The sequence below is a fragment of the Macaca thibetana genome, chromosome 2, assembly GCF_024542745.1.
Source record: "Macaca thibetana thibetana isolate TM-01 chromosome 2, ASM2454274v1, whole genome shotgun sequence".
Lineage (NCBI taxonomy): Eukaryota > Metazoa > Chordata > Mammalia > Primates > Cercopithecidae > Macaca > Macaca thibetana.
The window spans coordinates 96,113,419-96,127,787 of record NC_065579.1 but is presented as its reverse complement, the minus strand read 5'-3'; the positions used below and the strand labels follow the sequence as shown (position 1 = coordinate 96,127,787).

The 14,369-nt window shown below is 45.9% G+C and overlaps 1 protein-coding gene and 1 pseudogene across 6 annotated transcripts in view; one reads left to right on the top strand and one right to left on the bottom strand.

Annotated features, from left to right (window-relative positions):
- The window catches only part of LOC126948533 (cytochrome c oxidase subunit 2-like), a 281,739-nt pseudogene that overhangs the window by 178,279 nt on the left and 89,091 nt on the right, over positions 1-14,369 (bottom strand).
- Positions 9,495-14,369, top strand: part of ULK4 (unc-51 like kinase 4) — a 709,752-nt gene continuing 704,877 nt past the window's right edge. For 4 of the 6 annotated variants that reach the window (XM_050780350.1, XM_050780346.1, XM_050780351.1 and 1 more), the window contains exon 1: positions 9,495-9,852. The gene's annotated coding sequence lies outside the window, so the exon portion shown is untranslated. Of the gene's footprint in view, positions 9,853-10,572; positions 10,623-13,210; positions 13,317-14,369 lie in introns of those variants that run through there. The other 2 variants (XM_050780348.1, XM_050780349.1) reach the window with 2 other exon arrangements.

Genomic DNA, 14,369 nt, shown 5'->3' with positions numbered 1-14,369 from the left:
GGGCAACACGCAAAAATCCATCTCTCCAAAAAATAGAAAAATTATCTGGGCATCATGGCATATACCAGTAGTCCCAGCTATTTGGGATGCTGAGATGGAAGAATTGCTTGAGCCCAGGAGGCAGAGGTTGCAGCCAGTCGAGATCACGCCATGTACTCCAGCCTGGTCGATAGTGCCAGACCTTGTCTCAAAAAAACAAAACAAAACAAAAAATAGGAAATACTCTCTTTTGCCAGATGTCAGTATTTCTTGTACAAATCTCTTTCCCAATAAATAACATTCCAATTTTTTAATTGAAGATTAGAAGACTAATTGCCATTATGTTTGCAGGAAAGGGGCTTAAGGAAAGGCTTTGTGGTTCAAAAAGCAGCACTCATTTTGTCCCAATCATTTTCATATTGTTTAGAAAGTATTTCTGTTTTTTTTTTTTTTTTTTGAGACCCACGCTTTTGTTCACTGCAAGCTCCGCCTCCCGGGTTCATTGTTTAGGCAAAATTTTTTGTATTTCCATGTGGTTCGACTCTTTGAAGGGCCTAAAAGTGCTGGGATTACAGGCTTGAGCCACCGCGCCCGGCCTAGAAATTTCCATGTTTTACCTTGAAGGTAAATGTTACTACGTGGAGAAACTTGCCTTGGGTGATGAGATCTGCTGGTATTAAAGGTGGAATTCTTTTCATTCATTAACAAGATGAGGATAAGTGCTCCAGGACTAACATGTTAGTGGCTGAGGTGCAGTTGCTATGAATCCTCTGTTTGCCTAAAGTCAAGTACTTTTCTGTGTTCCAAAAAATGCTTCAGGACTTCCACCTAATGATGGTTCCCTTGCTTGTTCTTAAGTGCCCTTATGGTTTCAATCCCAATTCAGTCATTGCAGTGAGCTTTTAGGAGTATTTGCGGTAAATTCACGTGTTCAGTTCTTCACCTTGAATCTTAAGTCTACATTATTTCATGAGGACAATTGTAGCCTTTCCCAAGTGTCTTATTTTTGTTCCTTTCTAAGTAGAGGTGGAGAGTCTGTCTTAGGGGCCACCCTGAGCACCCGTGAAGTCCTTCAGAGCCTTCGAAATAAGTATTCTTTGTTCTAACTGCTCTCCAGTATTCAAGTGGATTTTCTTAATTTGTTTTCCTTTTCCTTCATTTATTTTTTCTATAATGAAACAATGTCATTTGTAGCCACATGGATGGAACTGGAGGCCATTATTTTGTGTGAAATAAGCCAGGCACAAAAAGACAAATATTTCATTCTCTTACTTATATGTGGAAGCTAAAAACATTGATCACATGGAGGTACGAAGTGAAAGATAAATTACAGAGACTGGGAAAGGTGAGTGCGGAGAGAGGGGATAATGAAGTAAAGTGTGTTAAAGTGTACAAAAATATAGTTAGAAGGAAGAAATTCAATGTTTGATAGCAGAGTAGAGTGACAATACTTTACAAAAAGATATGGAACTTGAGTGATGGGCACTCTAAATACCCTGACTTGATCACTATGAATTACATGCATGTAACAAAATTTCACACTTACCCCATGAATTTGTAGAAATAAAATAATTTAAAAACAAACATGATAAAACATTTTTTTTCTCCTTTTTAGGTGCCTTTAGAACTTGAGGGTAAAGCATACGTCAGATAATAAACATTTTTGGGTGTGGTGGCTCATGCCTGTAATCCTAGCCCTTTGGGAGTCTGAGACGGTAGGATTGCTTGAGACCAGGTTGGACAACATAGCGAGACCCCAGGCCCCATCTACACACACACACACACACACACACACACACACACACACACACACACACACGCGCGCGTAGCCAGGCACGGTGGTGTGCATCTGGAGTCCTAGCTACTAGGGAGGCTGACATGGGAGACTCTCTTGAGCCCAGGAGTTTGAGGCTACGGTGAGCTATTATCATGCCACTGCACTGCAGCCTAGGCAACAGAGGGAGGCCCTGTCTCTAAAAAAGATATTTAGGCCAGGTGTGATGGCTCATGCCTGTAATCCCAGCATTTCGGGAGGCCGTGGCAGGTAGTTCACCTGAGGTCAGGAGTTCAAGACCAGCCTGGTTGACATGGTGAAACCCCGTCTCTACTAAAAAATACAAAAATTAGCTGGGTGTGGTGGCAGATGCCTATAATCCAAGCTACTGGGGAGGCTGAGACAGGATAATCGCTTGAACACGGGAGGTGGAGGTTGCAGTGAGCCAAGATCATGCCACTGTACTCCAGCCTGGGAGACAGAGGGAGACTCCGTCTCAAAAAAAAAAAAAAAAAAAAAAAAAAAAAAAAGAAATTTAAAAACGAATTTTATATTTTGCTAACTTTACATGCATTATTATTGTTATTATTATTCATATACTTCTTTGTATGAATATTTTTTCTCTTCTGCAATATCTAATGCAATGCTTTGCCTAAAAAAGAAAGTTTCTTTCTTTTTCTTTTTTTTTTTTTTTTGAGAGTCTTGTTCTGTTGCCCAGGTTGGAGTGCAGTGGCATAATCTCTGCTCACTGTAACCTCTGCCTCCTGGGTTCAAGAGATTCACCTGCCTCAGCCTCCTGAGTAGCTGGTTTTATAAGCACTCACCACCACTCCTGGCTACTTTTTGTATTTTTAGTAGAGACGGGGTTTCACTATGTTGGCCAGGTTGATCTTCAACTTCTGACCTCAGGTAATTTGCCTGCCTTGGCTTCACAAAGTGCTGGCATTACAGGCGTGAGCCACTGCACCCGGCCTTAAAAAAGGAAGTTTCTATGTGCTCGAATTAAGAGGTTTTTGTTTTTAATTTTTTTGAGACAAAGTCACACTCTATCATCCAGACTGGAGGGCAGTGGTGCGATCATGACTTACTGCAGCCTTGATCTTCTAGGCTCAGGTGATCCTCTCACCTCAGCCTCCCAAAGTACTGGGATTACAGCTGTGAGCCACTGAGTCTGGCAAGAGGTTCTTCATGATCATCTAGAAGTGAGGAAGATGAGACATTAGTTGTTTCTGGAAAGAAGAATTTGCCTGAATAAACTCCACATTGATATTCTCCATGTCAGATCCACTCTTACCAATTATAATGAGAATGAAAATCTAAAACTGAGATGAAAGCAAAGGTCACTCTGAAAGCAGTTGGGAATTTAAGCAATTCAAAACATGGCATTTCAGCTCTCAGTCCTACTTAAGAATCTAAATAGCACTCAACTGTTTTATACTTTTTGAAATTGAACTAATGTCTGTCAAGGTCTAATCTTTGGACCAGTAGTGGTCACTGAGTAGGGTCCATGCTTTCTCTGGTTTGTCTTTTTTTTTTTTTGAGACAGAGTCTCACTCTGTAGCCCAGGCCGGAGGGCAGTGGTGCCATCTCAGTTGACTGCAAGCTCCGCCTCCCGGGTTCACGCCATTCTTCTGCCTCAGCCTCCTGAGGAGCTGGGTCTACAGGCGCTCGCCACGATGCCCAGCTAATTTTTTGTAGTTTTAGTAGAGATGGGGTTTCACCATGTTAGCCAGGATGGTCTCCATCTCCTGACCTCATGATCCGCCTGCCTCGGCCTCCCAAAGTGTTGGGATTACAGGCGTGAGCCACTGCGCCTGGCCTCTCTGGTTTGTCTTTTGTGATACTGTCTTAAAATGGTCCATGCTTTCTCTAGTTTGTCTTTTGTGATATTGTCTTAAAATTATCTATAGCAGGAGTTCTTAAACTTTTCTGAGTCATTGGCACCTTTGAGAATCTGACCAAACCCACAGACCCTCTAGCCAGAAACAAATGCACATGCATACAAAAATTTAATTGTCTTTGTAGGTTCATGTGTTGCCTGGAAGTGTTACCAGAAAGGGGTGCCGATTCAGACCCCAAAAGAGGGTCCTTGGATCTCAAGCAAGAAAGAATTCGAGGGGAATCCATACAAGAAAGCGAAAGTAAGTTCATTAAGAAAGTGAAGGAATAAAAGAATGGCTACTCCACAGGCAGGGCAGCAGCTTGGGCTGCTGGACTGATAATTGTTATAGTTCCTTCCTTCCAACCTGCCTACCTGCCTGCATGCCTCCCTCCCTCCCTTCCTTCCTTTCTTCCTTCCCTCCCTCCCTCCTGCCTTCCTTCCTTTGGCAGAGTCTCACTCTGTCGCCCAGGATGGAGTGCAGTGGTGCCATCTTGGCTCACTGCAATCTCAGCCCCCGACCCTGTCCGGGTTCAAGCAATTCTCCCACCTCAGCCTCCTGAGTAGCTGGGATTACAGGTGCGTGCCACCATGCCCGGCTAATTTTTGTATTTTTAGTCGAGATGGGGTTTCACCATTTTGGCCAGGCTGGTCTTAAACTTCTGATCTCAAGTGATCTGCCCACCTTGGCCTCTCAAAGTGCTGGGATTACAGGCGTCAGCCACCATGCCCAGTCTATATCTTGATATATGCTATACAACGGGTGGATTATTCGTAAGTTTTCCGCAAAAAGCGTGGGCAGTTCCCAGAACTGAGGGTACCTCCCACTTCTAGACCAAATAGAGTAACTTCCTGATGTTGCCATGGCATTTGTAAATTGTCATGGCACTGGTGGGAGTGTCTTTTATCATGCTAATGCATTTAATTAGCGTATAATGCACAGTGAGGGTGACCAGAGGCCACTTTTGTCACCATCTTGGTTTTGGTGAGTTTTGGCTGGCTTCTTTACTGCAACCTGTTTTATCAGCAAGGTCTTCTGACCTGTAGCTTGTGCCAACCTCCTCTCTCATCCCGTGACTAAGAATGCCTAACCACCTGGGAATGCAGCCCAGAAGGCCTCACCCTTATTTTACCCAGCCCCTATTCAAGATGGAGTCACTCTGGTTGGCATGCCTCTGACAGAAGCATCCAAGGAACTTAGGCTAAGAAGACCCAGGATCTGATATTGCTTCTGACATGAACTTTTAGGTTATTTATCAGAACTCAGAAAAAAAAAAAATTTCAAAGTTTTAATCTTCATTAATTTGGCAGTAGTCCATGAGGAAACGTTTTCCCTACCAAAGCTGTTAAATACACCCACCTGATAATAATGGATACTGGGATTCTTGAGAAGGCAGGAAGGGTTAGAAGTAAAAGGAGATGTGATTTACCTGAAATCAGAACATTTTTTCTAGATGTTTGTTTGAAAAGTGTGGTGCTCAACTTGCAACATTGACATCACCTGGTAACTTGATAGAAATGCAAAATTTTAGGCCCCATTGAGATACAGAACCAGAAGTTTTATAGGTGGGGCCAGAAATCTACGTTTTAACAAGAGCTCCAGGTGATTCTGATGGTAAAGTTTGCAAACCACTTTTGCATTGAAGGATGCTGAAGTGGGGAGCTGGTTCATTTTCTCACCTCTGGATGATCATAAAGAATCTCTCGACCGGGCATGGTGGCTTACGCCTATAATCCCAGCACTTTGGGAGGCCCAGGTGGGCGGATCACCTGAGGTCGGGAGTTCCAGACCAGCCTGACCAAAATGAAGAAACTCCGTCTCTACTGAAAGTACATAAACTTAGCCGGGCGAGGTGGCGGCGCATTCCTGTAATCCCAGCTACTCAGGAGGCTGAGGCAGGAGAATGGCTTGAACTCGGGAGGCGGAGGTTGTGGTGAGGTGAGATTGCGCCATTGCACTCCAGCCTGGGCAACAAGAGTGAAACTCTGTCTCAAAAAAAAAAAAAGAATCGCCGGGCGCGGTGGCTCAAGCCTGTAATCCCAGCACTTTGGGAGGCCGAGACGGGCGGATCACGAGGTCAGGAGATCGAGACCATCCTGGCTAACCCGGTGAAACCCCGTCTCTACTAAAAAATACAAAAAACTAGCCGGGCGAGGTGGCGGGCGCCTGTAGTCCCAGCTACTCGGGAGGCTGAGGCAGGAGAATGGCGTGAACCCGGGAGGCGGAGCTTGCAGTGAGCTGAGATCCGGCCACTGCACTCCAGCCTGGGCGACAGAGCAAGACTCCGTCTCAAAAAAAAAAAAAAAAAAAAATCATTCAAGCACATAGAAATTTCCTTCTTTAGGCAAAGGATTGCATTAAATGCTGCAGAAAAGAAATTTATTTGTTACTTCATACAAAGAGGCATTAAATAATAGCAATGCTTGTAAAATTAGCAAAAAATAAAATTTCTTTTTATATTTCCTTTTTAGAGAGAGGGTTTTGCTGTGTTACTGAGGCTGGAGTACAGGTTCCAATGTGTCTGGTGGTTGAAATTTGCAAGTGTGGAGCTTTGAAAGCCTTAAGTGATAGTTGACAAAAAGAGTTAAACTCTGGGCCGGGCGCGGTGGCTCAAGCCTGTAATCCCAGCACTTTGGGAGGCCGAGGCGGGCGGATCACAAGGTCAGGAGATCGAGACCACAGTGAAACCCCGTCTCTACTAAAAATACAAAAAAAAATTAGCCGGGCGCGGTGGCGGGCGCTTGTAGTCCCAGCTACTCAGGAGGCTGAGGCAGGAGAATGGCGGGAACCCGGGAGGCGGAGCTTGCAGTGAGCCGAGATCGCGCCACTGCACTCCAGCCTGGGCAACAGCGTGAGACTCCGTCTCAAAAAAAAAAAAAAAAAAAAAAAAAGAGTTAAACTCTGTAAAATATTTAAAGAGATTTATTCTGAGCCAAATCTGAGTGACCATGGCTCGAGGCAGTCTCAAGAGGCCCTAAGAACATGTGGCTAATGTCTCATGCCTAGTGTGAAGAGATCACCAAACAGGCTTTGCGTGAGCAACAAGGCTGTTTATTTCACCTGGGTGCAGGCGGGCCGAGTCTGAAAAGAGAGTCAGCAAAGGGTGGTGGGATTATCATTAGTTCTTATAGGTTTTGGGATAGGCAGTGGAGTTAGGAGCAATATTTGCGGGCACGGGGTGGATCTCACAAAGTACATTCTCAAGTGTGGGGAGAATTACAAAGAACCTTCTTAAGGGTGGGGGAGATTACAAAGTACATTGATCAGGTAGGGTGGGGCAGAAACAAATCACAATGGTGGAATGTCATCAGTTAAGGCTATTTTCACTTCCTTTGTGGATCTTCAGTTGCTTCAGCCTAGCTGGATGTATACGTGCAGGTCACAGGGGATATGATGGCTTAGCTCGGGCTCAGAGGCCTGACAGCTAATGTGACCGAGCTGCAGCTTGGTTTCACATGTTTTACGGAGAAATAAGATACCAATCAATACATAACATAAGGTAATGGTTGGGTCAGGAAAGCTGAAAAGAGCTTCTACATCAGGGTGGATTTAATAGGTGATTGGTGTTATGCCATGACTATGCCAATTGTCAAGTTCCAACCCCAGCTGAGGTCCAAGGGGAGTGGATGGATGGGTGAATAGCTGAAAGAACACTAGTGGGGGTGGGGGGCGTGTAGGCAAGTGAAATGTAGTTTTATTCAGCAGCTCTCTCAGCAGCAGCTTAATCGCACGAGCCCTCCCACACTGTCCAGCTTTATCTCGACTGTCTGCTCTGGCTCTGTGGCTCCTGTTGCCCCCATGCCTGCAGCTGCACTCCCTGGCCTGCAAAGCCAGGTCTGTCAGGGTCAGTAGCTTAACTCTCCCTCTGGGCAAAAGCTGGTTCCTGGCTCAGCTCCCCTCTGCCCACCTTAAGGGCAACCGCTCTCCCTTAGAGGGGTTAGTAGCATTACTCTGGGCACCAGTGCACGAACCAGGTCATGCTGTGCTGAACTCAGCCCTGTGCACAGTGTCAGTAGGGCAGTTATACCTTCAACAGGTAACAGTGGCTCAGATTCAAATATGAACTTACGTAAACAAGTTATATAACAAGTGGAATACGCGCCTGTATCCTAAACTCGCTGAGTCGCTCTGGCCCGGATATCCACCTTGGCGTATTCCTTGACCAAAGCACATCCATATACCTTACAATTGGCAATTGGTTAAAAGAGTTATTATATAAAGACCTGGAACCAACAGAAAGCAGTGTCTGGGTTTAGATAAAAGGTTGCAGAGACCAGGGTTCTTGTTATGCAGATGAAGCCTCTATGTAGCAGGTTTCAGAGAGAATAGATCGTAAATGTTTCTTATCAGACTTAAAACAGGTGTCAGGTTCTTAGTTAATTCTCTCCAGCATCAGGGAAAAGACCTGGAAAGACAAGGGGATTCGTCACAGAATGTCGATTTTCCCCCGAGAAGAAATAGCGCTGCAAAGCCATTTCAAAATACGTCAAAGAAATATATTTGACTGGGCACAATGGTTCACACCTGTAATCCCAGCACTTTGGGAGACCAAGGCGGGTGGATCAACTGAGGTCAGGAGTTCAAGACCAGCTTGGCCAACAGGGTGAAACCCCGTCTCTACTAAAAATTAGTCAGTGTAGTCGCACACGCCTGTAATCCCAGCTACTTGGGAGGCTGAGGCAGGAGAATCACTTGAACCCAGGAGGCGGAGGTTGCAGTGAGCCGAGACTGCGCCACTGCCCTCTAGCCTGTGTGACGGAGTGAGACTCCGTCTCAAAATATATATGAGTATATATGTATATATATTTTATTTAAGAATATATATGTATATGTGTGTGTGCATATATACATATATGGATAAAATACTTCAATGTCTTTCGGGGCTTGCTGCCATGTTGGTATCTTATTGCTGCAAAAAGTTAGTTTCGTCAGTCTTATGGTCTCTGATTAATGTTAATGCTGGTCAGCTGTGCCTGTATTCCAAAGGGAGGAGGGTATAACGAAGCCTGTCCCACCCCATCTTCCCATCATGGCCTGTGTTAGTTCTTCAGGTTAACTTTGGCATGCCTTTGGCCCAGAGGAGGGGTCCACTCAGTTGGTAGGGGGGCTTGGAACTTTTTTTTTTTTTTTTTTTTGAGACGGAGTCTCGCTCTGTCGCCCAGGCTGGAGTGCAGTGGCCGGATCTCAGCTCACTGCAAGCTCCGCCTCCTGGGTTCACGCCATTCTCACGCCTCAGCCTCCCGAGTAGCTGGGACTACAGGCGCCGCCACCTCGCCCGGCTAGTTTTTTGTATTTTTTAGTAGAGACGGGGTTTCACCGTGTTAGCCAGGATGGTCTCGATCTCCTGACCTCGTGATCCGCCCGTCTCAGCCTCCCAAAGTGCTGGAATTACAGGCTTGAGCCACCGCGCCCGGCCGGAACTTTTATTTTTAGTTTACACAATCAACTTGGGATCAGAGTGTCTCATCTGTTTCCTCCATCTCCAAAAAGGAAGGTAATTCACAGCCTTCTCTTTTCTAAATGGTGAGGACTCCGGGACCCCTGCTTCTGCGCCGCTGTTGGTTATCCAGACTATGCCACCACGTCCACCTGGGCTCCCAGAAGACGCCAGAAAGAAGAGAATGGAAGGAAACAGTACAGTGGGGACGGGAAGAGAAGAAACGACGACAGCCCAAGACTTCATACTCCAGCCTCAGCACCCACTTAAGATTGAAGAATAGTCCCTCACTGGCTTCAGGCTCTAGCCAATAGGAACTGAGACTCTTAGCCAATCAGCGCTTTGCGTTTTTCCGGCGTTCTGCGTGCAGCCATGGAGATGGAATGAGCAAATCCAAACATAGAGGGGTGGTGGTTACTCCCAGTCTCTAGCCTGTGGGCTCGTCCAAAGGCCGGGCGTGAAGCCCTTTGGGTGGAGGGAGGGGCTCTCGTGGTCACTCACTTCCGGGTCCCCGCCAACAGGAACGGAAACTGTACAGCCAGTCAGCTTCGTGAGCTTCTTCCGGCGTTCTGTGTGCTGCCCTGGAAACCGTATGGACGAATCCAAACCTGGAGGGGCTCCGCCTCCGTAAGGCTGGTCGGCGCTTCCGCGCGTTCCGCTTTGCTTCACTGCTTTCTCCCCTATTCTTGGGAATGTGGACCTGTCCTGAGGCAGAGGCCGAGATGCGCGCAACCGCGGGAGCAGCCAAGTGGACTCGAGTCTTTTCTTGACTTACCTACCAGGTGCGTGGCTGTGGCGGTTTTAGTAGCCACGAGTCTGGGTTCGTGTCTGCCTAAGCGGTCGCAGAAGAGAGCGCAGGCCTGCGGGGGCGGGGGGGGGAGGGTGGGGGCGCCTGTCCGCCCTCTCTCCTTCTGGCCGTAGACCCCGTGCCCCCTTCACTCCCCTGCTTTGCGCTCTTGTTAAACGAAAAACCGCCCGTTTTTATCCGGGCTTTAGTTAAGGGCACACAGGACGCCTTTTCTAGGAGCTGGGTGCAGCGGGGAGAGAGGGCTCGTGTTTTTCGGCTTGGGAGATGGTGCTTTATGGACGCCACCTCTTAACTCCCCAGAGCGGACCGCGTTTTCACCGCCCTGCAGCGCTTCCTAGGCTCCCAGCCGGCCTCGCGAACTGATGCCTACGGACGTGGCGAGGCCGCGAAAGCCGCCGATTCGCCCGCCGCGAGCTGCCTGGGGAGTGGGGTGCGAGTGACTACGTAGCGACCCTGAGTCTGTGATAATTGAGTCTGTGAAGTGCAGCGAGGAGGAACACCTATGGAGTGCTTAGCATGGCGCTCGCCATCCGTTACATCTCAGGCGAAGGTTGATTTGGCCGGCAGTTCGCACACTTGAGCGCATCCCAGTCACCCCAGGGCGTGTAGTAACACAGAAGGCCAGGCCCTACCGCCGGAGTGTATGATTCTGTAAATCTGGGGCAGGGCCGATAACTTTTTCATTTCTATTAAGTCCCAGGTGATGCTCATGCTTCTGGTGCGGGAGTCATGATTGTGCTGAAGGTGGGCACTTGTGCGCTCTTATCACCTGGTCGCTCTCAGCGTTCCTTGAATGTAGGACCTGCCCCCTGACTCTTAAATGCCTCATTTGCACCTCTGCCTTCTGGCTTCTTAGATGCTTAGGTGAACTTGTGAATTAAGAGAGACTTCCCTAGGAGCACTATAGGTTAAGAGACTAAACTGTGGTTTCTCAGAAAGCATACTCGGGTGAGAAAACCATGAAGAAACGTAAGGAAGTGATGACTACGAAAGTCAGGGAGTGGTTACTTGTGGGTATCAGGAGGGTTGGTGATTGAGATAGGCTCACGGAGGGGCTTCTTATGTGGCTGGCAAAGTCCTATTTCCTGATCCTGGATGGTGATTAGAAGGGTGTCCCTCTTTCGTAATTCATTAAACTATATTTTGTGGAGTTTTCAGTATTTGTGTTTTATTTTACAACTAAGAGGTTACAGATTTAAAAATGAATATTAGGAAGTCTGTAATGAGGAACGTCTTTGGACTGAGTTAAAGAATCTTAAAGTCATGGAATTTCAACGATTAATAAGTTATTGAAAAATAACTTAGTGCCAGGAGCGGTGGCTCATACCTGTAATCCTAGCACTTTGGAAGCCAGGGACAGGCGGATCACTTGAGGCCAGGAGTTCTAGACCAGCCTGGGCAACATAGCGAAACCCCATATCTACCAGAAACACAAAAAATTAGCTGGGTGTGGTGGCGTGCCAGAGGCTGAGGTAGCTACTCTGGAGGCTGAGGCACGAGAATCATTTGAACCCTGGAGGTGGAGGTTGCAGTGAGCCTAGATCTTGCTCCTGCACTCCAGCCTGGGCCACGGAGTGAGACCCTGTCCAAAAAAAAAAGATAGAAAATCACCTGATCCAATTCTTATTTTACTCTAAGGAAACTAAGCCCTAGAGAGGAGAAATGTTTGAAAGTAACAAACCACCCTAAGCAGATTTATAGCTAATGTGTTTTGTTAATTTCAGATGGAAATTGTCCAGATATGACTTGATGGTCAGATGTGACTAAAGTAAAGGTTAAGGAAATGAATTTGGCCTAAATCAAATTCAAAATTTCAGGATTGGCTGGGCGGTGGCTTGCACCTGTAATTCCAGAATTTTGGGAGTCTGAGGCAGGAGGATTGCTTGAGCCCAGGGGTTCAAGACTTAGCCTTCCTTAAAACAAACAAACAAACACAAAAAAACCCAAGATTGTACTTCATTTTTTCACCTGTAGCCTCAAACCTTATTTTCAAGAACTCAGTTATACATACCTTATGAAAACTTATTTTATCATCTTATCCTGATATATCCTAATGTAGACAATTTCTGAACACTTAATGTTTCTGATTATATTTTTTCTGTCTTAATAACTTCCCATCTTAGCATACTGTCAGTTTAATCTTATTTTGGTTATAATACATACCATGTAGCTGCTGGTGGCACGCACCTGTAGTCCCAGCTACTTGGGAGGCTGAGGCCTCACAGGCGTGCACCACCATGCCAGGCTTTTTGTATTTGTGTAGAGTCCGGATCTCATCATGTTGCCCAGGCTGGTCTTGAACTCTTGGCCTCAGACAATCCTGCCTCCACCTCCAAAAGTGTTGGGATTACATTGAAAAATAACTTACTGGCAGGCGCGGTGGCTCATACCTATAATCCTAGCACTTTGGAAGGCCGAGACAGGTGGATCACTTTAGGCCAAGAGTTCTAGACCAGCCTGGGCAACATAGCAGGACCCCATATCTACTAAAAACACAAAAAATTAGCTGGGTGTGGTAGGAGTTCATTCTTTTTAATGAATGCATTTTAGAACGAAGAGGAATATAAAAAGGACTTACGGAAACTGTCATGAAAAGAAAGATACTAACCAGTGCCTTTTTGTTTTTAACTAATTAATTATTATTATTTTTTTTTGAGATGGTGTCTCTGTCACCCAGGCTGAAGTGCAGTGGCGCAGTTGGCTCATTGCAACCTCCGCCTCCTGGGTTCAAGCCATTCCCTTGCCTCAGCCTCCCGAGTAGCTGGGACTGCAGGTGCACGCCACCATGCCTGGCTAATTTCCTGTATTTTTAGTAGAGATGGGGTTTCACTGTGTTAGCCAGGATGGTCTTGATCTCCTGACCTCAGGTGATCCACCCGCCTCGGCCTCCCAAAGTGCTGTGATTACAGGTGTGAGCCACTGCGCCTGGCCTAATTTTTCTATTTTTAGTAGAGATGGTGTTTCGTCATGTTGCCCAGGCTAGTCTTGAACTCCTGACTTCAGGTGATCTACCTGCCTTGGCCTCCCAAAGTGCTGGGATTACAGGTGTGAGCCATCGCACCCCGCCCATAAATAAAAGTTTTAATGGAACTCAGCCATATCCATCCATTTGCTTATTGTCTCTGGTTGCTTTTCTAGTTCAAGAGCAAAGGTGAGTAGCTGTGACAGAAACCATAAAGTGTAAAACCTAAAATTTTTCCCCCTAACATTTTATAGAAAAAAATTTTCCTCTCCTAGGATAGAACAATCTTGGATTTTTTTTTGATCTGTAAAATGAGTTTTCTTAATTTTTTTTTTTTTTTTTTTTTGAGACAGAGTTTCACTCTTGTTGCCCAGGCTGGAGTGCAATGGTGCAATCTCAGTTCACTGCAACCTCCCTCCGCCTTCCGGGTTCAAGCAATTCTCTTGCCTCACCCTCTTGAGTAGCTGGGATTACAGGTGTGTGCAACCATTCCTGGATAATTTTTTTTTTTTTTTATATTTTTAGTAGAGATGGGGTTTCACCACGTTGGCCAGCCGGGTCCCGAACTTGTGACCTCAGGTGATCTGCCTGACTCGACTTCCTAAAGTGCTGGGATTACAGGCTTGAGCCACCACATCCAGCCAATATATTCACCAGTTTTGTTATTAATTTTTTGAAGTCTTAAAAAATTTTTAATTGTGGTAAAATACACATAAAATTTACCATCTTAACCCTTTTTAAGGGTACAAGTTTAGTAGAGGTTAAGAACAGTTACATTGTTGTGCACCAGTCTCTAAAACTTTGTTTTTGCAAAAGCAAAATATATTACATTTTGCTTATCCATGTTTCAGTGGACACAAGTTGCTTCCATGTTTTAACTACTGTGAATAATGCAGCTGTGAATATGTGGGGTACAAATATCTCTGAGACCCTGCTTTTAATTCTTTAATATACCCATATTGAGGTATGATCTACCAGTAATTGTATGTATTTGAGGTATACAAAGTTTTTTTTTTTTTTGAGACAGGGGCTCACTTTGTTGCCCAGGCTGGAGTGCAGTGGTGAGATCTTGGCTCACTGCATCCTCTGCCTCTTCAAGCTATCCTCCTGCCTTAGCCTCCCAAATAACTGGGACTACATGCACAGGCTACCACTGCTGGCTAATTTTTTAAAATTTTAAAATATTGTGTAGAGATGATGTGTCGCCATGTTTCCCAGGTTGGTCTCAAACTCCTGGCCTCAACTGAACCTCCCTCCTTGGCCAAAGTGGTGGAATTACAGGCATGAGCCATTGAGTTCAGCCCAATGTGCTTTTTACATTTTTTTCTTTCTTTTTTTTTTTCTCTGAGACATGGTCTCACTCTGTTGCCTAGGCTGGAGTACCATGATGCAATTGTGGCTCACTGCAGCCTCAATCTCCTGGGCTCAAGCAATTCTTCTGCCTTGACCTCCCAAAGGGGTGAGATTATAGGTGCAAGCCACCGTGCCTGGCCAATGTGCTGTTTTGATATGTAGATATATTGTGAGTT